The following is a 27,265-nucleotide window of genomic DNA, read 5'->3' as shown; positions in this document are numbered from 1 at the left end:
AATTTGTTTATGGATGGGGTTGTTAGGGAGGTGAATGCAAGAGTTTTGGAAAGAGGGGCAAGTATGAAGTCTGTTGGGGATGAGAGAGCTTGGGAAATGAGTCAGTTGTTGTTCGCTGATGATACAGTGCTGGTGGGTGATTCATGTAAGAAACTACAGAAGCTGGTGACTGAGTTTGGTAAAGTGTGTGAAAGAAGAAAGTTAAGAGTAAATGTGAATAAGAGCAAGGTTATTAGGTACAGTAGGGTTGAGGGTCAAGTCAATTGGGAGATGAGTTTGAATGGAGAAAAACTGGAGGAAGTGAAGTGTTTTAGATATCTGGGTGTGGATCTGGCAGCGGATGGAAACATGGAAGCGGAAGTGGATAATATGTTGGGGGAGGGGGCGAAAATTCTGGGAGCCTTGAAGAATGTGTGGAAGTCGAGAACATTATCTCGGAAAGCAAAAATGGGTATGTTTGAAGGAATAGTGGTTCCAACAATGTTGTATGGTTGCGAGGCGTGGACTGTGGATAGAGTTGTGCGCAGGAGGATGGATGTGCTGGAAATGAGATGTTTGAGGACAATGTGTGGTGTGAGGTGGTTTGATCGAGTAAGTAACGTAAGGGTAAGAGAGATGTGTGGAAATAAAAAGAGCGTGGTTGAGAGAACAGAAGAAGGTGTTTTGAAATGGTTTGGTCACATGGAGAGAAAGAGTGAGGAAAGATTGACCAAGAGGATATATGTGTCGGAGGTGGAGGGAACGAGGAGAAGAGGGAGACCAAATTGGAGGTGGAAAGATGGAGTGAAAAAGATTTTGTGTGATCGGGGCCTGAAAATGCAGGAGGGTGAAAGGAGGGCAAGGAATAGAGTGAATTGGAGCGATGTGGTATACCGGGGTTGACGTGCTGTCAGTGGATTGAAACAGGGCATGTGAAGCGTCTGGGGTAAACCATGGAAAGCTGTGTAGGTATGTATATTTGCGTGTGTGGACGTATGTATATACATGTGTATGGGGGTGGGTTGGGCCATTTCTTTCGTCTGTTTCCTTGCGCTACCTCGCAAACGCGGGAGACAGCGACAAAGCAAAAAGAAAAAAGAAAAAAAAAAAATATATATATATATATATATATATATATATATATATATATATATATATAAAATTATATATATTACATATATATATATATATATATATATATATATATATATATATATATATATATATATATATATATATATATATATATATATATATATATATATATATATATATATATATATATATATATATATATATATATATATATATATATATATATATATATATATATATATATATATATATATATATATATATATATATATATATATATATATACAACTCTGTAATTTGAGCACTCACTCTTATCCCCTTTGCCTTTGTACAATGGCACTATGCACGCATTCCGCCAATCCTCAGGCACCTCACCATGAGTCATACATACATTAAAAAACCTTACCAACCAGTCAACAATACAGTCACCCCCTTTTTTAATAAATTCCACTGCAATACCATCGAAACCCGCTGCCTTGCCGGCTTTCATCTTCCGCAAAGCTTTCACTACCTCTTCTCTGTTTACCAAATCATTTTCCCTAACCCTCTCACTTTGCACACCACCTCGACCAAAACACCCTATATCTGCCACTCTATCATCAAACACATTCAACAAACCTTCAAAATACTCACTCCATCTCCTTCTCACATCACCACTACTTGTTATCACCTCCCCACTTGCGCCCTTCACCGAAGTTCCCATTTGCTCCCTTGTCTTACGCACTTTATTTACCTCCTTCCAGAACATCTTTTTATTCTCCCTAAAATTTAATGATACTCTCTCACCCCAACTCTCATTTGCCCTTTTTTTCACCTCTTGCACCTTTCTCTTGACCTCCTGTCTCTTTCTTTTATACATCTCCCACTCAATTGCATTTTTCCCTGCAAAAATCGTCCAAATGCCTCTCTCTTCTCTTTCACTAATACTCTTACTTCTTCATCCCACCACTCACTACCCTTTCTAATCAACCCACCTCCCACTCTTCTCATGCCACAAGCATCTTTTGCGCAATCCATCACTGATTCCCTAAATACATTCCATTCCTCCCCCACTCCCCTTACTTCCATATTTCTCACCTTTTTCCATTCTGTACTCAGTCTCTCCTGGTACTTCCTCACACAGGTCTCCTTCTCAAGCTCACTTACTCTCAATACCCTCTTCACCCCAACATTCACTCTTCTTTTCTGAAAACCCATACAAATCTTCACCTTAGCCTCCACAAGATAATGATCACACATCCCTCCAGTTGCACCTCTCAGCACATTAACATCCAAAAGTCTCTCTTTCGCACGCCTGTCAATTAACACGTAATCGAATAACGCTCTCTGGACATCTCTCCTACTTACATAAGTATACTTATGTATATCTCGCTTTTTAAACCAGGTATTCCCAATCATCATTCCTTTTTCAACACATAAATCTACAAGCTCTTCACCATTTCCATTTACAACACTGAACACCCCATGTATACCAATTATTCCCTCAACTACCACATTACTCATCTTTGCCTTCAAATCACCCATCACTATGATACGGTCTCGTGCATCAAAACCACTAACACACTCATTCAGCTGCTCCCAAAACACTTGCCTCTCTTGATCTTTCTTCTTATGCCCAGGTGCATATGCACCAATAATCACCCACCTCTCTCCATCAACTTTCAGTTCTACACATATTAATCGAGAATTTACTTTCTTACACTCTATCACATACTCCCACAACTCCTATTTCAGGAGTATTGCTACTCCTTCCCTTGCTCTTATCCTCTCACTAACCCCTGACTTTAATCCCCAGACATTCCCAAACCACTCTTCCCCTTTACCCTTGAGCTTCGTTTCACTCAGAGCCAAAACATCCAGGTTCCTTTCCTCAAACATACTACCTATCTCTCTTTTTTTCACATCTTGGGTATTATATGGGAGGGTATTGATTGAGAGGGTGAAGGCATGTACAGAGCATCAGATTGGGGAAGAGCAGTGTGGTTTCAGAAGTGGTAGAGGATGTGTGGATCAGGTGTTTGCTTTGAAGAATGTATGTGAGAAATACTTAGAAAAGCAAATGGATTTGTATGTAGCATTTATGGATCTAGAGAAGGCATATGATGGAGTTGATAGAGATGCTTTGTGGAAGGTATTAAGAATATATGGTGTGGGAGGAAAGTTGTTAGAAGCAGTGAAAAGTTTTTATCGAGGATGTAAGGCATGTGTACGTGTAGGAAGAGAGGAAAGTGATTGGTTCTCAGTGAATGTAGGTTTGTGGCAGGGGTGTGTGATGTCTCCATGGTTGTTTAATTTGTTTATGGATGGGGTTGTTAGGGAGGTAAATGCAAGAGTTTTGGAAAGAGGGGCAAGTATGAAGTCTGTTGGGGATGAGAGAACTTGGGAAGTGAGTCATTTGTTGTTCGCTGATGATACAGCGCTGGTGGCTGATTCATGTGAGAAACTGCAGAAGCTGGTGACTGAGTTTGGAAAAGTGTGTGGAAGAAGAAAGTTAAGAGTAAATGTGAATAAGAGCAAGGTTATTAGGTACAGTAGGGTTGAGGGTCAAGTCAATTGGGAGGTGAGTTTGAATGGAGAAAAACTGGAGGAAGTGAAGTGTTTTAGATATCTGGGAGTGGATCTGGCAGCGGATGGAACCATGGAAGCGGAAGTGGATCATAGGGTGGGGGAGGGGGCGAAAATCCTGGGGGCCTTGAAGAATGTGTGGAAGACGAGAACATTATCTCGGAAAGCAAAAATGGGTATGTTTGAAGGAATGGTGGTTCCAACAATGTTGTATGGTTGCGAGGCGTGGGCTATGGATAGACTTGTGCGCAGGAGTATGGATGTGCTGGAAATGAGATGTTTGAGGACAGTGTGTGGTGTGAGGTGGTTTGATCGAGTGAGTAACGTAAGGGTAAGAGAGATGTGTGGAAATAAAAAGAGAGTGGTTGAGAGAGCAGAAGAGAGTGTTTTGAAGTGGTTTGGGGACATGGAGAGGATGAGTGCGGAAACATTGACCAAGAGGATATATGTGTCGGAGGTGGAGGGAACAAGGAGAAGAGGGAGACCAAATTGGAGGTGGAAAGATGTAGTGAAAAAGATTTTGTGTGATCGGGGCCTGAACATGCAGGAGGGTGAAAGGAGGGCAAGGAATAGAGTGAATTGGAGTGATGTGGTATACCGGGGTTGACGTGCTGTCAGTGGATTGAAACAGGGCATGTGAAGCGTCTGGGGTAAACCATGGAAAGCTGTGTAGGTATGTATATTTGCGTGTGTGGACGTATGTATATACATGTGTATAGGGGGGGGGGGTTTGGGCCATTTTCTTTCGTGTTTCCTTGCGCTACCTCGCAAACGCGGTAGACAGCGACAAAGTATAATAATAATGAAAATATATATATATATATATATATATATCTATATATATATATATATATATATATATATATATATATATATATATATATATATATATACATATATGTATATATATATATATATATATATATATATATATATATATATATATATATATATATATATATATAGATATATATATATATATATATATACATATATATATAATATATATATATATATATATATATATATATATATATATATATATATATATATATATATATATATATATTTTTTTTTTTTTTTTTTTTCTTTTATACCTCGTCGCTGTCTCCCGCGGTTGCGAGGTAGCGCAAGGAAACAGACGAAAGAAATGGCCCAACCCCCCCCATACACATGTACATACACACGTCCACACACGCAAATATACATACCTACACAGCTTTCCATGGTTTACCCCGGACGCTTCACATGCCTTGATTCAATCCACTGACAGCACGTCAACCCCTGTATACCACATCGCTCCAATTCACTCTATTCCTTGCCCTCCTTTCACCCTCCTGCATGTTCAGGCCCCGATCACACAAAATCCTTTTCACTCCATCTTTCCACCTCCAATTTGGTCTCCCTCTTCTCCTCGTTCCCTCCACCTCCGACACATATATCCTCTTGGTCAATCTTTCCTCACTCATTCTCTCCATGTGCCCAAACCATTTCAAAACACCCTCTTCTGCTCTCTCAACCACGCTCTTTTTATTTCCACACATCTCTCTTACCCTTACGCTACTTACTCGATCAAACCACCTCACACCACACATTGTCCTCAAACATCTCATTTCCAGCACATCCATCCTCCTGCGCACAACTCTATCCATAGCCCACGCCTCGCAACCATACAACATTGTTGGAACCACTATTCCTTCAAACATATATTTTTTTTTTTTTTTTTTTTTTTCTTTTATACCTCGTCGCTGTCTCCCGCGGTTGCGAGGTAGCGCAAGGAAACAGACGAAAGAAATGGCCCAACCCCCCCCATACACATGTACATACACACGTCCACACACGCAAATATACATACCTACACAGCTTTCCATGGTTTACCCCGGACGCTTCACATGCCTTGATTCAATCCACTGACAGCACGTCAAACCCTGTATACCACATCGCTCCAATTCACTCTATTCCTTGCCCTCCTTTCACCATCCTGCATGTTCAGGCCCCGATCACACAAAATCCTTTTCACTCCATCTTTCCACCTCCAATTTGGTCTCCCTCTTCTCCTCGTTCCCTCCACCTCCGACACATATATCCTCTTGGTCAATCTTTCCTCACTCATTCTCTCCATGTGCCCAAACCATTTCAAAACACCCTCTTCTGCTCTCTCAACCACGCTCTTTTTATATCCACACATCTCTCTTACCCTTACGCTACTTACTCGATCAAACCACCTCACACCACACATTGTCCTCAAACATCTCATTTCCAGCACATCCATCCTCCTGCGCACAACTCTATCCATAGCCCACGCCTCGCAACCATACAACATTGTTGGAACCACTATTCCTTCAAACATACCCATTTTTGCTTTCCGAGATAATGTTCTCGACTTCCACACATTTTTCAAGGCTCCCAAAATTTTCGCCCCCTCCCCCACCCTATGATCCACTTCCGCTTCCATGGTTCCATCCGCTGACAGATCCACTCCCAGATATCTAAAACACTTCACTTCCTCCAGTTTTTCTCCATTCAAACTCACCTCCCAATTGACTTGACCCTCAACCCTACTGTACCTAATAACCTTGCTCTTATTCACATTTACTCTTAACTTTCTTCTTCCACACACTTTACCAAACTCCGTCACCAGCTTCTGCAGTTTCTCACATGAATCCGCCACCAGCGCTGTATCATCAGCGAACAACAACTGACTCACTTCCCAAGCTCTCTCATCCCCAACAGACTTCATACTTGCCCCTCTTTCCAAAACTCTTGCATTCACCTCCCTAACAACCCCATCCATAAACAAATTAAACAACCATGGAGATATCACACACCCCTGCCGCAAACCTACATTCACTGAGACCCAATCACTTTCCTCTCTTCCTACACGTACACATGCCTTACATCCCCGATAAAAACTTTTCACTGCTTCTAACAACCTGCCTCCCACACCATATATTCTTAATACCTTCCACAGAGCATCTCTATCAACTCTATCATATGCCTTCTCCAGATCCATAAATGCTACATACAAATCCATTTGCTTTTCTAAGTATTTCTCACATACATTCTTCAAAGCAAACACCTGATCCACACATCCTCTACCACTTCTGAAACCACACTGCTCTTCCCCAATCTGATGCTCTGTACCTGCCTTCACCCTCTCAATCAATACCCTCCCATATAATTTACCAGGAATACTCAACAAACTTATACCTCTGTAATTTGAGCACTCACTCTTATCCCCTTTGCCTTTGTACAATGGCACTATGCACGCATTCCGCCAATCCTCAGGCACCTCACCATGAGTCATACATACATTAAATAACCTTACCAACCAGTCAACAATACAGTCACCCCCTTTTTTAATAGATTCCACTGCAATACCATCCAAACCTGCTGCCTTGCCGGCTTTCATCTTCCGCAAAGCTTTTACTACCTCTTCTCTGTTTACCAAATCATTTTCCCTAACCCTCTCACTTTGCACACCACCTCGACCCAAACACCCTATATCTGCCACTCTGTCATCAGACACATTCAACAAACCTTCAAAATACTCATTCCATCTCCTTCTCACATCACCACTACTTGTTATCACCTCCCCATTTACGCTCTTCAATGAAGTTCCCATTTTCTCCCTTGTCTTACGCACCCTATTTACCTCCTTCCAGAACATCTTTTTATTCTCCCTAAATTTACTGATAATCTCTCACCCCAACTCTCATTTGCCCTTTTTTTCACCTCTTGCACCTTTCTCTTGACCTCCTGTCTCTTTCTTTTATACTTCTCCCACTCAATTGCATTTTTTCCCTGTAAAAATCGTCCAAATGCCTCTCTCTTCTCTTTCACTAATACTCTTACTTCTTCATCCCACCACTCACTGCCCTTTCTAAACAGCCCACCTCCCACTCTTCTCATGCCACAAGCATCTTTTGCGCAATCCATCACTGATTCCCTAAATACATCCCATTCCTCCCCCACTCCCCTTACTTCCATTGTTCTCACCTTTTTCCATTCTGTACACAGTCTCTCCTGATACTTCCTCACACAGGTCTCCTTCTCAAGCTCACTTACTCTCACCACCTTCTTCACCCCAACATTCACTCTTCTTTTCTGAAAACCCATACTAATCTTCACCTTAGCCTCCACAAGATAATGATCAGACATCCCTCCAGTTGCACCTCTCAGCACATTGACATCCAAAAGTCTCTCTTTCTCACGCCTGTCAATTAACACGTAATCCAATAACGCTCTCTGGCCATCTCTCATACTTACATAAGTATACTTATGTATATCTCGCTTTTTAAACCAGGTATTCCCAATCATCAGTCCTTTTTCAGCACATAAATCTACAAGCTCCTCACCATTTCCATTTACAACACTGAACACCCCATGCACACCAATTATTCCCTCAACTGCCACATTACTCACCTTTGCATTCAAATCACCCATCACTATAACCCGTTCCCGTGCATCAAAACCGCTAACACACTCATTTAGCTGCTCCCAAAACACTTGCCTCTCATGATCTTTCTTCTCATGCCCAGGTGCATATGCACCCATAATCACCCACCTCTCTCCACCAACTTTCAATTTTACCCATTTAATCGAGAATTTACTTTCTTACATTCTATCCCATACTCCCACAACTCCTGTTTCAGGAGTATTGCTACTCCTTCCCTTGCTCTTGTCCTCTCACTAACCTCTGACTTCACTCCCCAGACATTTCCAAACCACTCTTCCCCTTTACCCTTGAGCTTCGTTTCACTCAGAGCCAAAACATCCAGGTTCCTTTCCTCAAACATACTACCTATCTCTCCTTTTTTCACATCTTGGTTACATCCACACACATTTAGGCACCCCACTCTGAGCCTTCGAGGAGGATGAGCACCCCCCTCGTGACTCCCTCTTCTGTTTCCCATTTTAGAAAGTTAATACAAGGAGGGGAGGATTTCCGGCCCCCCGCTCCCGTCCCCTCTAGTCGCTTTCTACGACACGCGAGGAATACGTGGGAAGTATTCTTTCACCCCTATCCCCAGGGATAATATACATATATATATACACACACACACACACACACACACATACGCACACACACACACATACATATATATACATATGAAAAATATAAGAAACAATTTAGAAAACAAACTTTTAGCTTGAAATGAATGAAAAAATGAACGTCACATAATGGTTCAACCTCTGGCTATGGAAAAGGAAATGTACAATTTATTCACACAAACGTCAATAGCAGTTCTCATCAATTTCACCACTGAATCAATAAGCTTCAATGTCTAAGCTACATTTTTCTCCAACTTCACTATTTTCTTGTCAAAACACCATGCATGAAAACTATCATATATATATATATATATATATATATATATATATATATATATATATATATATATATATATATATATATATATATATATATATATATATATATATATATATATATATATATATATATATATATATATATATATATATATATATATATATATATATATATATATATATATATATATATATATATCATATATATATATATATATGTATATATATATATATATATATATATATATATATCTTTCTTCTTTTCTTTCATACTATTCGCCATTTCCCGCGTTAGCAAGGTAGCGTTAAGAACAGAGGACTGGGCCTCTGAGGGAATATCCTCACCTGGCCTCGTTCTCTGTTCCTTCTTTTGGAAAATTAAAAAAAAACTAGAGGGGAGGATTTCCAGCCCCCCGCTCCCTCCCCTTTTAGTCGCCTTCTACGACACGCAGGGAATACGTGGGAAGTATTCTTTCTCCCCTATCCCCAGGGATAATATATATATGTCCTGGCCAGACTCCGACTGGACAAGGTTACACCTCGAGTGCAAAGTCACCTTGGCGAGGCCGTATCACTGGGAGTACAGTCCTGCCAAAGAACTGCACTCCAAAGGAGTCTACCTTCCTCTACTACCAGAAGTGCAGTCTTGGGCTGATGGAACCTTTAGAAAGGTCGTGATAACATTGGGTCTCTTTCAGAGATATTGGGCCTCGTTTAACTGGGCAAGTGACATCGCTTCGGGTCCAGTGCGGAGGAGGAGCCTTTCGCAGGGGAGGTTGTAGTACTGGCGCTGAATATGGGTGATCACACCTCCATAACGCAGTTGACGCATGATCTTGTTGAGCTGGTGTGTGGCGAAGCTGTTACGTGTAAAGGCAAAGGCATCGAAGTCCATCCTGACCATGTGTCTGGCCACGTGGAACTTGCATTGCTCTCCGCGGCTCTCGTACCTCTGAGCCCGTCCCACTGCAGAGGTGTACGTGTCTAACAAAGCGTACGTCCCGTCTGCCACCTTACTGAGGAACTGCCAGGAGGTGAGGACGTCAGCCTTCACTGCCTTCATCCTCGCTCTCATCTCTCCCAGGAGCCCGTCTTCTTGTGCCAATAAATATGTTGGCAGTTTGATTCATTTAGGAGGATATTTTGTTGATAGATGATATATATATATATATATATATATATATATATATATATATATATATATATATATATATATATATATATATATATATATATATATATATATATATATATATATATATATATATATATATATATATGTATTTGAATGGGATTGCAGTGGAATTTATTAAAAAAGGGGGTGACTGTATTATTGACTGGTTGGTAAGGTTATTTAATGTATGTATGACTCATGGTGAGGTGCCTGAGGATTCGCGGAATGCGTGCATAGTGCCATTGTACAAAGGCAAATGGGATGAGAGTGAGTGCTCAAATTACAGAGGTATAAGTTTGTTGAGTATTCTTGGTAAATTATATGGGAGGGTATTGATTGAGAGGGTGAAGGCATGTACAGATCATCAGATTGGGGAAAAGCAGTGTGGTTTCAGAAGTGGTAAAGGACGTGTGGATCAGGTGTTTCCTTTGAAAAATGTATGTGAGAAATACTTCGAAAAGCAAATGGATTTGTATGTAGCATTTATGGATCTGGAGAAGGCATATGATAGAGTTGATAGAGATGCTCTGTGGAAGGTATTAAGAATATATGGTGTGGGAGGAAAGTTGTTAGAAGAAGTGAAAAGTTTTTATCGACGATGTAAGGCATGTGTACGTGTAGGAAGAGAGGAAAGTGATTGGTTTTCAGTGAATGTAGGTTTGCGGCAGGGGTGTGTGATATCTCCATGGTTGTTTAATTTGTTTATGGATTGGGTAGTTAGGGAGGTGAATGCAAGAATTTTGGAAAGAGGGGCAAGTATAAAGTCTGTTGGGGATGAGAGAGCTTGGGAAGTGAGTCAGTTGTTGTTCGCTGATGATACAGCGCTGGTGGCTGATTCATGTGAGAAACTGCAGAGGCTGGTGACTGAGTTTGGTAAAGTGTGTGAAAGAAGAAAGTTAAGCGTAAATGTGAAGAAGAGCAAGTTAATTAGGTACAGTAGGGTTGAGGGTCAAGTCAATTGGGAGGTAAATTTGAATGGAGAAAAACTGGAGGAAGTAAAGTGTTTTAGATATCTGGGAGTGGATCTGGCAGCGAATGGAACCATTGAAGCGGAAGTGGATCATAGGGTGGGGGAGGGGGCGAAAATCCTGGGAGCCTTGAAGAATATGTGGAAGTCGAGAACATTATCTCGGAAAGCAAAAATGGGTATGATTGAAGGAATAGTGGTTCCAACAATGTTGTATGGTTGCGAGGCGTGGGCTATGGATACAGTTGTGCGCAGGAGGATGGATGTGCTGGAAATGAGATGTTTGAGGACAATGGGTGGTGTGAGGTGGTTTGATCGAGTGAGTAACGGAAGGGTAAGGGAGATGTGTGGAAATAAAAAGAGCGTGGTTGACAGAGCAGAAGAGGGTGTTTTGAAGTGGTTTGGGCACATGGAGAGAATGAGTGAGGAAAGATTGACCAAGAGGATATATGTGTCGGAGGTGGAGGGAACGAGGAGAAGAGGGAGACCAAATTGGAGGTGGAAAGATGGAGTGAAAAAGATTTTGTGTGATCGGGGCCTGAACATGCAGGAGGGTGAAAGGAGGGCAAGGAGTAGAGTGAATTCTAGCGATGTGGTATACCGGGGTTGACGTGCTGTCAGTGGATAGAATCAAGGCATGTGAAGCGTTTGGGGTAAACCATGGAAAGCTGTGTAGGTATGTATATTTGCGTGTGTGGACGTATGTATATACATGTGTATGGGGGGGGGGGCATTTCTTTGGTCTGTTTCCTTGCGCTACCTCGCAACTGCGGGAGACAGCGACAAAGCAAAAAAAAAAAAAAAGATATATATATATATATATATATATATATATATATATATTATATTTTTTTTTTTCATACTATTCGCCATTTCCCGCATTAGCGAGGTAGCGTTAAGAACAGAGGACTGGGCCTTTGAGGGAATATCCTCATATGGCCCCCTTCTCTGTTCGTTCTTTTGGAAAATTTAAAAAAAGATGAGAGGGGAGGATTTCCAGCCCCCCGCTCCCTTTCCTTTTAGTCGCCCTGTACGACATGCAGGGAATACGTGGGAAGTATTCTTTCTCCCCTATATATATTTATCTATTTATATATATATATATATATATATATATATATATATATATATATATATATATATATATATATATATATATATATATATATATATATATATATATATATATATATATATATATATATATATATATATATATATATATATATATATATATATATATATATTTATATATATATTTATATATATATATATATATATATATATATATATATATATATATATATATATATATATATATATATATATATATATATATATATATATTCCCTGGGGATAGGGGAGAAAGAATACTTCCCACGTATTCCCTGCGTGTCGTAGAAGGCGACTAAAAGGGAAGGGAGCGGGGGGCTGGAAATCCTCCCCTCTCGTTTTTTTTTTTAATTTTCCAAAAGAAGGAACAGAGAAGAGGTCCAAGTAGGATATTCCCTCAAAGGCCCAGTCCTCTGTTCTTAACGCTACCTCGCTATCGCGGGAAATGGCGAATAGTATGAAAAAAAAAAAATATATATATATATATTTGAATGGTATTGCAGTGGAATTTATTAAAAAAGGGGGTAACTGTATTATTGACTGGTTGGTAAGGTTATTTAATGTATGTATGACTCATGGTGAGGTGCCTGAGGATTGGCGGAATGTGTGCATAGTGCCATTGTACAAAGGCAAAGGGGATGAGAGTGAGTGCTCAAATTACAGAGGTATAAGTTTGTTGAGTATTCCTGGTAAATTATATGGGAGGGTATTCATTGAGAGGGTGAAGGCATGTACAGATCATCAGATTGGGGAAAAGCAGTGTGGTTTCAGAAGTGGTAGATGACGTGTGGATCAGGTGTTTGCTTTGAAGAATGTATGTGAGAAATACTTAGAAAAGCGAATGGATTTGTATGTAGCATTTATGGATCTGGAGAAGGCATATGATAGAGTTGATAGAGATGCTCTGTGGAAGGTATTAAGAATATATGGTGTGGGAAGCAAGTTGTTAGAAGCAGTGAAAAGTTTTTATCGACGATGTAAGGCATGTGTACGTGTATGAAGAGAGGAAAGTGATTGGTTCTCAGTGAATGTAGGTTTGCGGCAGGGGTGTGTGATATCTCCATGGTTGTTTAATTTGTTTATGGATTGGGTAGTTAGGGAGGTGAATGCAAGAATTTTGGAAAGAGGGGCAAGTATGAAGTCTGTTGGGGATGAGAGAGCTTGGGAAGTGAGTCAGTTGTTGTTCGCTGATGATACACCGCTGGTGGCTGATTCATGTGAGAAACTGCAGAAGCTGGTGACTGAGTTTGTTAAAGTGTGTGAAAGAAGAAAGTTAAGCGTAAATGTGAATAAGAGCAAGGCAATTAGGTACAGTAGGGTTGAGGGTCAAGTCAATTGGGAGGTAAATTTGAATGGAGAAAAACGGTAGGAAGTAAAGTGTTTTAGATATCTGGGAGTGTATCTGGCAGCGTATGGAACCATTGAAGCGGAAGTGGATCATACGGTGGGGGAGGGGGCGAACATCCTGGGAGCCTTGAAGAATATGTGGAAGTCGAGAACATTATCTCGGAAAGCAGAAATGGGTATGATTGCAGGAATAGTGGTTCCAACAATGTTGTATGGTTGCGAGTCGTGGGCTATAGATAGAGTTGTTCGCAGGAGGATGGATGTGCTGGAAATGAGATGTTTGAGGACAATGTGTAGTGTGAGGTGGTTTGATCGGGTAAGTAACGTAAGGGTAAGAGAGATGTGTGGAAATAAAAAGAGCGTGGTTGACAGAGCAGAAGAGTGTGTTTTGAAATGGTTTGGGCACATGGAGAGAATGAGTGAGGAAAGATTGACCAAGAGGACATATGTGTCGGAGGTGGAGTGACCGAGGAGAAGTGGGAGACCAAATTGGAGGTGGAAAGATAGAGTGAAAAAGATTTTGTGTGATCGGGGCCTGAACATGGAGGAGGGTGAAAGGAGGGCAACGAATAGAGTGAATTGGATCGATGTGGTATACCGGGTTGACGTGCTGTCAGTGGATTGAATCAAGGCATGTGAAGCGTCTGGGGTAAACCATGGAAAGCTGTGTAGGTATGTATATTTGCGTGTGTGGACGTATGTATATACATATGTATGAGGGTGGGTTGGGCCATTTCTTTCGTCTGTTTCCTTGCGCTACCTCGCAAACGCGGGAGACAGCGAAAAAAAAATAAAAAATATATATATATATATATATATATATTTTTTTTTTTTTTTGCCGCTCTCTCCCGCATGTGCGAGGTAGCGCAAGGAAACAGACGAAAGAAATGACCCAACCCACCCTCATACATATGTATATACATACGTCCACACACGCAAATATACATACCTACACAGCTTTCCATGGTTTACCCCAGACGCTTCACATGCCTTGATTCAATCCACTGACAGCACGTCAACCCCGGTATACCACATCGCTCCAATTCACTCTATTCTTTGCCCTCCTTTCACCCTCCTGCATGTTCAGGCCCCGATCACACAAAATCTTTTTCACTCCATCTTTCCACCTCCAATTTGGTCTCCCTCTTCTCCTCGTTCCCTCCACCTCCAACACATATATCCTCTTGGTCAATCTTTCCTCACTCATTTTCTCCATGTGACCAAACCATTTCAAAACACCCTCTTCTGCTCTCTCAACCACGCTCTTTTTATTTCCACACATCTCTCTTACCATTACGTTACTTACTCGATCAAACCAACTCACACCACACATTGTCCTCAAACATCTCATTTCCAGCACATCCATCCTCCTGCGCACAACTCTATCCATAGTCCACGCCTCGCAACCATACAACATTGTTGGAACCACTATTCCTTCAAACATACCCATTTTTGCTGTCCGAGATAATGTTCTCGTCTTCCACACATTCTTCAAGGCTCCCAGAATTTTCGCCCCCTCCCCCACCCTATGATCCACTTCCGCTTCCATGGTTCCATCCGCTGCCAGATCCACACCCAGATATCTAAAACACTTCACTTCCTCCAGTTTTTCTCCATTCAAACTCATCTCCCAATTGAATTGACACTCAACCCTACTGTACCTAATAACCTTGCTCTTATTCACATTTACTCTTAACTTTCTTCTTTCACACACTTTACCAAACTCAGTTACCAGCTTCTGCAGTTTCTCACATGAATCAGCCACCAGCGCTGTATCATCAGCGAACAACAACTGACTCACTTCCCAAGTTCTCTCATCCCCAACAGACTTCATACTTGCCCCTCTTTCCAAAACTCTTGCATTCACCTTCCTAACAACCCTATCCATAAACAAATTAAACAACCATGGAGACATCACACACTCCTGCCGCAAACCTACATTCACTGAGAACCAATCACTTTCCTCTCTTCGTACACGTACACATGCCTTACATCCTCGATAAAAACTTTTCACTGCTTCTAACAACTTGCCCCCCACACCATATATTCTTAATACCTTCCACAGAGCATCTCTATCAACTCTATCATATGCCTTCTCCAGATCCATAAATGCTACATACATATCCATTTGCTTTTCTAAGTATTTTTCACATACATTCTTCAAAGCAAACGACTGATCCACACATCCTCTACCACTTGCGAAACCACACTGCTCTTCCCCAATCTGATGCTCTGTACATGCCTTCACCCTCTCAATCAATACCCTCCCATATAATTTGCCAGGAATACTCAACAAACTTATACCTCTGTAATTTGAGCACTCACTCTTATCCCCTTTGCCTTTGTACAATCGCACTATGCACGCATTCCGCCAATCCTCAGGCACCTCACCATGAGTCATACATACATTGAATAACCTTACCAATCAGTCAACAATACAGTCACCCCTTTTTTAATAAATTCCACTGCAATACCAGAGATGGGTGATTATTGGTGCATATGCACCTGGGGATGAGAAGAAAGATCATGAGAGGCAAGTGTTTTGGGAGCAGCTAAATGAGTGTGTTAGTGGTTTTCATTCACGAGACCGTGTTATAGTGTTGGGTGATTTGAATGCAAAGGTGAGTAATGTGGCAGTTGAGGGAATAATTGGTATACATGGGGGTGTTCAGTGTTGTAAATGGAAATGATGAAGAGCTTGTATATTTATGTGCTGAAAAAGGACTGATGATTGGGAATACCTGGTTTAAAAAGCGAGATATACATAAGTATACTTATGTAAGTAGGAGAGATTGCCAAAGAGCGTTATTGGATTTCGTGTTAATCGACAGGCGCGCGAAAGAGAGACTTTTGGATGTTAATGTGCTGAGAGGTGCAACTGGAGGGATGTCTGATCATTATCTTGTGGAGGCTAAGGTGAAGATTTGTATGGGTTTTCAGAAAAGAAGAGTGAATGTTGTGGTGAAGAGGGTGGTGAGAGTAAGTGAGCTTGGGAAGGTGACTTGTGTTAGGAAGTACCAGGAGAGACTGAGTACAGAATGGAAAAAGGTGAGAACAATGGAAGTAAGGGGAGTGGGGGAGGAATGGGATGTATTTAGGGAATCAGTGATGGATTGCGCAAAAGATGCTTGTGGCATGAGAAGAGTGGGAGGTTGGTTGATTAGAAAGGGTAGTGAGTGGTGGGATGAAGAAGTAAGAGTATTAGTGAAAGAGAAGAGAGAGGCATTTGGACGATTTTTGCAGGGAAAAAATGAAATTGAGTGGGAGACGTATAAAAGAAAGAAACAGGAGGTCAAGAGAAAGGTGCAAGAGGTGAAAAAAAGGGCAAATGAGAGTTGGGGTGAGAGAGTATCATTAGATTTTAGGGAGAATTAAAAGATGTTTTTGAAGGAGGTAAATAAAGTGCGTAAGACAGGGGAGCAAATGGGAACTTCAGTGAAGGGCGCAAATGGGGAGGTGATAACAAGTAGCGGTGATGTGAGAAGGAGATGGAGTGAGTATTTTGAAGGTTCGTTGAATGTGTTTGATGATAGAGTGGCAGATATAGGGTGTTTTGGTCGAGGTGGTGTGCAAAGTGCGAGGGTTAGGGAAAATGAGTTGGTAAACAGAGAAGAGGTAGTAAAAGCTTTGCGGAATATATATATATATATATATATATATATATATATATATATATATATATACGAATAAAGTGTATATGAACGCGCACCTTCATAGAATATATAAAGCTCCATCGGCCAGGATTGAACCTGGGACTCCTTGTGCAAGAGGCAGGCATGCTAACCGCTAGGCTAAGGGACTGTATAATAGGAAACAACTATTCGAAATACTAAGTACTCGAATACCCTTCGTCTCACTATGGTGATCAACGGGGTCTATCGGTTGTTTCCGAACAGAACACATAGCCAGCTGAGAGCGTTTTACCGAACCTGACTGTACAACGCGGAGTTATATGAATACGAATAAAGTGTATATGAACGCGCACATTCATAGAACATACAAAGCTCCATCAGCCAGGATCAAACCTGGGACTCCTTGTGCAAGATGCAGGCCGGCTAACCGCTAGGCTAAGGGACTGTATAATAGGAAACAACTATTCGAAATACTAAGTACTCGAATACCCTTCGTCGCACTATGGTGAGCAACGGGGTCTATCGGTTGTTTCCTAACAGAACACATAGCCAGCTGAGAGCGTTTTACCGAACCTGACGGTACAACGCGGAGTTATATGAATATGAATAAAGTGTATATGAACGCGCACCTTCATAGAACATACTTCGAATAGTTGTTTCCTATTATACAGTCCCTTATCCTAGCGGTTAGCACGCCTGCCTCTTGCACAAGGAGTCCTAGGTTCGATCCTGGCTATTGGAGCTTTGTATGTTCTATATATATATATATATATATATATATATATATATATATATATATATATATTATCATTATTATACTTTGTCGCTGTCTCCCGCGTTTGCGAAGTAGCGCAAGGAAACAGACGAAAGAAATGGCCCAACCCCCCCCATACACATGTATATACATACGTCCACACACGCAAATATACATACCTACACAGCTTTCCATGGTTTACCCCAGACGCTTCACATGCCTTGATTCAATCCACTGACAGTACGTCAACCCCGGTATACCACATCGCTCCAATTCACTCTATTCCTTGCCCTCCTTTCACCCTCCTGCATGTTCAGGCCCCGATAACACAAAATCTTTTTCACTCCATCTTTCCACCTCCAATTTGGTCTCCCTCTTCTCCTCGTTCCCTCCACCTCCGACACATATATCCTCTTGGTCAATCTTTCCTCACTCATTCTCTCCATGTGCCCAAACCACTTCAAAACACCCTCTTCTGCTCTCTCAACCACGCTCTTTTTATTTCCACACATCTCTCTTACCCTTACGTTACTAACTCGATCAAACCACCTCACACCACACATTGTCCTCAAACATCTCATTTCCAGCACATCCATCCTCCTGCGCACAACTCTATCCATAGCCCACGCCTCGCAACCATACAACATTGTTGGAGCCACTATTCCTTCAAACATACCCATTTTTGCTTTCCGAGATAATGTTCTCGACTTCCACACATTCTTCAAGGCCCCCAGAATTTTCGCCCCCTCCCCCACCCTATGATCCACTTCCGCTTCCATGATTCCATCCGCTGCCAGATCTACTCCCAGATATCTAAAACACTTCACTTCCTCCAGTTTTTCTCCATTCAAACTCACCTCCCAATTGACTTGACCCTCAACCCTACTGTACCTAATAACCTTGCTCTTATTCACATTTACTCTTAACTTTCTTCTTCCACACACTTTACCAAACTCAGTCACCAGCTTCTGCAGTTTCTCACATGAATCAGCCACCAGCGCTGTATCATCAGCGAACAACAACTGACTCACTTCCCAAGCTCTCTCATCCCCAACAGACTTCATACTTGCCCCTCTTTCCAAAATTCTTGCTTTTACCTCCCTAACAACCCCATCCATAAACAAATTAAACAACCATGGAGACATCACACACCCCTGCCGCAAACCTACATTCACTGAGAACCAATCACTTTCCTCTCTTCCTACACGTACACATGCCTTACATCCTCGATAAAAACTTTTCACTGCTTCTAACAACTTTCCTCCCACACCATATATTCTTAATACCTTCCACAGAGCATCTCTATCAACTCTATCATATGCCTTCTCCAGATCCATAAATGCTACATACAAATCCATTTGCTTTTCTAAGTATTTCTCACATACATTCTTCAAAGCAAACACCTGATCCACACATCCTCTACCACTTCTGAAACCACACTGCTCTTCCCCAATCTGATGCTCTAAACATGCCTTCACCCTCTCAATCAATACCCTCCCATATAATTTGCCAGGAATACTCAAAAAACTTATACCTCTGTAATTTGAGCATTCACTCTTATCCCCTTTGCCTTTGTACAATGGCACTATGCACGCATTCCGCCAATCCTCAGGCACCTCACCATGAGTCATACATACATTAAATAACCTTACCAACCAGTCAACAATACAGTCACCCCCTTTTTTAATAAATTCCACTGCAATACCATCCAAACCTGCTGCCTTGCCGGCTTTCATCTTCCGCAAAGCTTTCACTACCTCTTCTCTGTTTACCAAATCATTTTCCCTAACCCTCTCACTTTGCACACCACCTCGACCAAAGCACCCTATATCTGCCACTCTATCATCAAACACATTCAACAAACCTTCAAAATACTCACTCCATCTCCTTCTCACATCACCACTACTTGTTATCACCTCCCCATTTGCGCCCTTCACTGAAGTTCCCATTTGCTCCCTTGTCTTACGCACTTTATTTACCTCCTTCCAGAACATCTTTTTATTCTCCCTAAAATTTAATGATACTCTCTCACCCCAACTCTCATTTGCCCTTTTTTTCACCTCTTGCACCTTTCTCTTGACCTCCTGTCTCTTTCTTTTATACATCTCCCACTCAATTGCATTTTTTCCCTGCAAAAATCGTCCAAATGCCTCTCTCTTCTCTTTCACTAATACTCTTACTTCTTCATCCCACCACTCACTACCCTTTCTAATCAACCCACCTCCCACTCTTCTCATGCCACAAGCATCTTTTGCGCAATCCATCACTGATTCCTTAAATACATCCCATTCCTCCCCCACTCCCCTTGCTTTCATTGTTCTCACCTTTTTCCATTCTGTACTCAGTCTCTCCTGGTTCTTCCTCACACAGGTCTCCTTCTCAAGCTCACTTACTCTCACCACCCTCTTCACCCCAACATTCACTCTTTTTTTCTGAAAACCCATACAGATCTTCACCTTAGCCTCCACAAGATAATGATCAGACATCCCTCCAGTTGCACCTCTCAGCACATTAACATCCAAAAGTCTCTCTTTCGCACGCCTGTCAATTAACACGTAATCCAATAACGCTCTCTGGCCATCTCGCCTACTTACATAAGTATACTTATGTATATCTCGCTTTTTAAACCAGGTATTCCCAATCATCAGTCCTTTTTCAGCACATAAATCTACAAGCTCTTCACCATTTCCATTTACAACACTGAACACCCCATGTATACCAATTATTCCCTCAACTGCCACATTACTCACCTTTGCATTCAAATCACCCATCACTATAACCCGGTCTCGTGCATCAAAACCACTAACACACTCATTCAGCTGCTCCCAAAACACTTCCCTCTCTTGATCTTTCTTCTCATGCCCAGGTGCATATGCACCAATAATCACCCACCTCTCTCCATCAACTTTCAGTTTTACCCATATTAATCGAGAATTTACTTTCTTACATTCTATCACATACTCCCACGACTCCTGTTTCAGGAGTATTGCTACTCCTTCCCTTGCTCTTGTCCTCTCACTAACCCCTGACTTTACTCCCCAGACATTCCCAAACCACTCTTCCCCTTTACCCTTGAGCTTCGTTTCACTCAGAGCCAAAACATCCAGGTTCCTTTCCTCAAACATACTAGCTATCTCTCCTTTTTTCACATCTTGGTTACATCCACACACATTTAGGCACCCCACTCTGAGCCTTCGAGGAGGATGAGCACTCCCCGCGTGACTCCTTCTTCTGTTTCCCATTTTAGAAAGTTAATACAATATATATATATATATATATATATGTATATGTATATATATATATATATATATATATATATATATATATATATATATATATATATATATATATATATATATATATATATATATATATATATATATATATATATATATATATATATATATATATATATATATATATATATATATATATATATATATATATATATATATATATATATATATATATATATGGGCTGTCACCCAGCAGCTAGCTGGTGCTGTGGACGGGAGTTCAGGCTTCATCTGGCCATCATATACAGCTGACCAACCAGGTGTATGGGTGTATACAGCCCCGCCCGCTTCCTCCACACGTCTCACAGGTGGCAGGAGGCAAGTGGCAGGGTGGCAAGTGGAGGAGGCATGAGGCAAGGGGCAGGAGGCAAGTGGCAAGTGGCAGAAGTCAAGTGGCAGGAGGCAAGTGGCACGCGACGTGTCGGTGATTTCAGACCCAAGTGACATGTGGCACGACGTGTACGGTGTCCCTGCTCAGCTCACAAGATGTCATCATCGGATGATGATGATGCCGATATAATTGCTGTGATCGGTGTTGTAATCGGCAGAAGAAAACGGAGTTATCATCAACAGTGTGGTGGATGAAGTGTAGACTATTATAGTGATTATTGGTAATTAGTGAATAACATTGTGCAAATATTGGAACATTTGCTGATGAGTGAAGACTATACGGGAAATAATGGTGCAAATTGTGCCATGATTAGTAACTGGAAGGTAACGTAACCATCACAGAGTGATTACACACATACTGCAGATATAAAGGTGACTGAGGATTATATAGCTTTGATATGGCAACTTTACTGATTAAAGTGACTGAGAAACACCAACAGTACCTGACTGTATTGTGACTATATGGACGATTTGAAAGTGATTAATTTCCTGGAGGTCTCGTTACTCGCGATTAATGGTCGAACCTGCTCTACACACCTGTCGGGCGACGGGAGTGAGGAGGATGAGTGGTGAGGTCAGGAGAGGCTGGTTCGTCCACCTCCCTGCGGTGCACGTCTCTCCAGATCCCACTGCCGGCAGGACGGCATCATCGCCTGCTACTCACAAATCCTGAGCTTCAAGAAAATCCACCAGATATACCTCAGTTTGATAAGTGATTCCAAGTGGAAATGAAAGCGGGAGCGGCTTCTGGCAGATGGTGTGTGTGACCAAGAGGGCGTTCCATCTGTCTCCAGTATTAACAGGGAAGAGGAGGCTGAGAGTTGAGAGCTGTGCTACACACACACACCCACACACGAGACTTATAGTGTAAACTGAAGACTCAGTGAAGGAGCTGTGTATAGCATGGAGGAAAGGGATGGCACTTTAACTGAAGACACAAGTAACGTCCATATTACGAAAGATGAAGAAGAGAAAGAAACGGATAAATAGTTTATAGTTGTGTTACTGGAGTGAGAGTTTTCATACATGGTGTTTTGACAAGAAAATAGTGAAATTGGAGAAAAATGTAGCTTAGACATTGAAGCTTATTGATACAGTGGTTGAATTGATGAGAACTGCTATTGACGTTTGTGTAAATGAATTATACATTTCCTTTTTCCATAGCCAGACGTTGAACCATTATGTGACATTCATTTTTTTTCATTCATTTCAAGCTAGAAGCTTCAGTTTTCTAAATTGTTTCTTACATTTTTCATATGTATATATATGTATGTGTGTGTGTGTGTATATGTGCGTATGTATGTGTATGTGTGTGTATGTGTATATGTATATATATATGTATATTATCCCTGGGGATAGGGGTGAAAGAATACTTCCCACGTATTCCTCGCGTGTCGTAGAAAGCGACTAGAGGGGACGGGAGCGGGGGGCCAGAAATCCTCCCCTCCTTGTATTAACTTTCTAAAATGGGAAACAGAAGAAGGAGTCACACAGGGAGTGCTCATCCTCCTCGAAGGCTCAGAGTGGGGTGCCTAAATATGTGTGGATGTAACCAAGATGTGAAAAAAGGAGAGATAGGTAGTATGTTTGAGGAAAGGAACATGGATGTTCTGGCTCTTAGTGAAACGAAGCTCAAGGGTAAAGGGGAAGAGTGGTTTGGGAATGTCTGGGGAGTAAAGTCAGGGGTTAGTGAGAGGACAAGAGCAAGGGAAGGAGTAGCAATACTCCTGAAACAGGAGTTGTGGGAGTATGTGATAGAATGTAAGAAAGTAAATTCTCGATTAATATGGGTAAAACTGAAAGTTGATGGAGAGAGGTGGGTGATTATTGGTGCATATGCACCTGGGCATGAGAAGAAAGATCATGAGAGGCAAGTGTTTTGGGAGCAGCTGAATGAGTGTGTTAGTGGTTTTGATGCACGAGACCGGGTTATAGTGATGGGTGATTTGAATGCAAAGGTGAGTAATGTGGCAGTTGAGGGAATAATTGGTATACATGGGGTGTTCAGTGTTGTAAATGGAAATGGTTAAGAGCTTGTAGATTTATGTGCTGAAAAAGGACCGATGATTGGGAATACCTGGTTTAAAAAGCGAGATATACATAAGTATACTTATGTAAGTAGGAGAGATGGCCAGAGAGCGTTATTGGATTACGTGTTAATTGACAGGCGTGCGAAAGAGAGACTTTTGGATGTTAATGTGCTGAGAGGTGCAACTGGAGGGATGTCTGATCACTATCTTGTCGAGGCTAAGGTGAAGATTTGTATGGGTTTTCAGAAAAGAAGAGTGAATGTTGGGGTGAAGAGGGTGGTGAGAGTAAGTGAGCTTGGGAAGGAGACCTGTGTGAGGAAGTACCAGGAGAGACTGAGTACAGAATGGAAAAAGGTGAGAACAATGGAAGTAAGGTGAGTGGGGGAGGAATGGTATGTATTTAGGAAATCAGTGATGGATTGCGCAAAAGATGCTTGTGGCATGAGAAGAGTGGGAGGTGGGTTGATTAGAAAGGGTAGTGAGTGGTGAGATGAAGAAGTAAGAGTATTAGTGAAAGAGAAGAGAGAGGCATTTGGACGATTTTTGCAGGGAAAAAATGCAATTGAGTGGGAGATGTATAAAAGAAAGAGACAGGAGGTCAAGAGAAAGGTGCAAGAGGTGAAAAAAAGGGCAAATGAGAGTTGGGTGAGAGAGTATCATTAAATTTTAGGGAGAATAAAAAGATGTTCTGGAAGGAGGTAAATAAAGTGCGTAAGACAAGGGAGCAAATGGAAACTTCAGGGAAGGGCACAAATGGGGAGGTGATAACAAGTAGTGGTGATGTGAGAAGGAGATGGAGTGAGTATTTTGAAGGTTTGTTGAATGTGTTTGATGATAGAGTGGCAGATATAGGGTGTTTTGGTCGAGGTGGTGCAAAGTGAGAGGGTTAGGGAAAATGATTTGGTAAACAGAGAAGAGGTAGTGAAAGCTATGCGGAAGATGAAAGCCGGCAAGGCAGCAGGTTTGGATGGTATTGCAGTGGAATTTATTAAAAAAGGGGGTGACTGTATTGTGGACTGGTTGGTAAGGTTATTTAATGTATGTATGACTCATGGTGAGGTGCCTGAGGATTGGCGGAATGCGTGCATAGTGCCATTGTACAAAAGTAAAGGGGATAAGAGTGAGTGCTCAAATTACAGAGGTATAAGTTTGTTGAGTATTCCTGGCAAATTATAAAGGAGGGTATTGATTGAAAAAACGGTGAAGGCATGTACAGAGCATCAGATCGGGGAAGAGCAGTGTGGTTTCAGAAGTGGTAGAGGATGTGTGGATCAGGTGTTTGCTTTGAAGAATGTATGTGAGAAATACTTAGAAAAGCAAATGGATTTGTATGTAGCATTTATGGATCTGGAGAAGGCATATGATAGAGTTGATAGAGATGCTCTGTGGAAGGTATTAAGAATATATGGTGTGGGAGGAAAGTTGTTAGATGCAGTGAAAAGTTTTTATCGAGGATGTAAGGCATGTGTACGTGTAGGAAGAGAGGAAAGTGATTGGTTCTCAGTGAATGTAGGTTTGCGGCAGGGGTGTGTGATGTCTCCATGGTTGTTTAATTTGTTTATGGATGGGGTTGTTAGGGAGGTAAATGCAAGAGTTTTGGAAAATGGGGCAAGTATGAAGTCTGTTGGGGATGAGAGAGCTTGGGAAGTGAGTCAGTTGTTGTTCGCTGATGATACAGCGCTGGTGGCTGATTCATGTGAGAAACTGCAGAAGCTGGTGACTGAGTTTGGTAAAGTGTGTGGAGGAAGAAAGTTAAGAGTAAATGTGAATAAGAGGAAGGTTATTAGGTACAGTAGGGTTGAGGGTCAAGTCAAGTGGGAGGTGAGTTTGAGTGGAGATAAATTGGAGGAAGTGAAGTGTTTTAGAATTCTGGGAGTGGATCTGGCAGCGGATGGAACCATGGAAGCGGAAGTGGATCATAGGGTGGGGGAGGGGGCGAAAATTCTGGGGGCCTTGAAGAATGTGTGGAAGTCGAGAACATTATCTCGGAAAGCAAAAATGGGTATGTTTGAAGGAATAGTGGTTCCAACAATGTTGTATGGTTGCGAGGCGTGGGCTATGGATAGAGTTGTGCGCAGGAGGATGGATGTGCTGGAAATGAGATGTTTGAGGACAATGTGTGGTGTGAGGTGGTTTGATCGAGTGAGTAACGTAAGGGTAAGAGAGATGTGTGGAAATAAAAAGAGCGTGGTTGAGAGAGCAGAAGAGGGTGTTTTGAAGTGGTTTGGGCACATGGAGAGAATGAGTGAGGAAAGATTGACCAAGAGGATATATGTGTCGGAGGTGGAGGGAACGAGGAGAAGAGGGAGACCAAATTGGAGGTGGAAAGATGGAGTGAAAAAGATTTTGTGTGATCGGGGCCTGAACATGCAGGAGGGTGAAAGGAGGGCAAGGAATAGAGTGAATTGGAGCGATGTGGTATACCGGGGTTGACGTGCTGTCAGTGGATTGAATCAAGGCATGTGAACCGTCTGGGGTAAACCATGGAAAGCTGTGTAGGTATGTATATTTGCGTGTGTGGACGTATGTATATACATGTGTATGGGGGGGGGGGGGTTGGGCCATTTCTTTCGTCTGTTTCCTTGCGCTACCTCGCAAACGCGGGAGACAGCGACAAAGTATAAAAAAAAAATATATATATATATATATATATATATATATATATATATATATATATATATATATATATATATATATATATATATATATATATATATATTATATATATATATATATATATATATATATGAATATATATATATATATATATATATATATATATATATATATATATATATATATATATATATATATATATATATATATATATATATATATATATATATATATATATATACATATATATATATGTATATATATATGTCTATATATACATATATATATATATATATATATATATATATATATATATATATATATATATATATATATATATATATATATATATATATATATATATATATATATATATATATATATATATATATATATATATATATATATATATATATATATATATATATATATATATATATATATATATATATATATATATATATATATATATATATATATATATATATATATATATATATATATATATTATATATATATATATATATATATATATATACACTTATATATATATATATATATATATATATATATATATATATATATATATATATATATATATATATATATATATATATATATATATATATATATATATACACTTATATATATATATATATATATATATGTATATATATATATATATATATACATATATATATTTTTTTTTTCAAACTATTCGCCATTTCCAGCGTTAGCGAGATAGCGTTAAGAACAGAGAACTGGGCCACTGAAGGAATATCCTCACCTGGCCCCCTTCTCTGTTCCTTCTTTTGGAAAATTAAAAAAAATTGAGAGGGGAGGATTTCGAGACCCCGCTCTCTCCCCTTTTAGTCGCCTTCTACGACACGCAGGGAATACGTGGGAAGTATTCTTTCTCCCCTATCCCCAGGGATAACATATATATATATATATATATATATATATATATATA

This window comes from Panulirus ornatus, chromosome 19 (genome assembly GCF_036320965.1).
Source record: "Panulirus ornatus isolate Po-2019 chromosome 19, ASM3632096v1, whole genome shotgun sequence".
NCBI classification, from domain to species: Eukaryota; Metazoa; Arthropoda; class Malacostraca; order Decapoda; family Palinuridae; genus Panulirus; species Panulirus ornatus.
Note: the sequence above shows the minus strand (reverse complement) of the source record.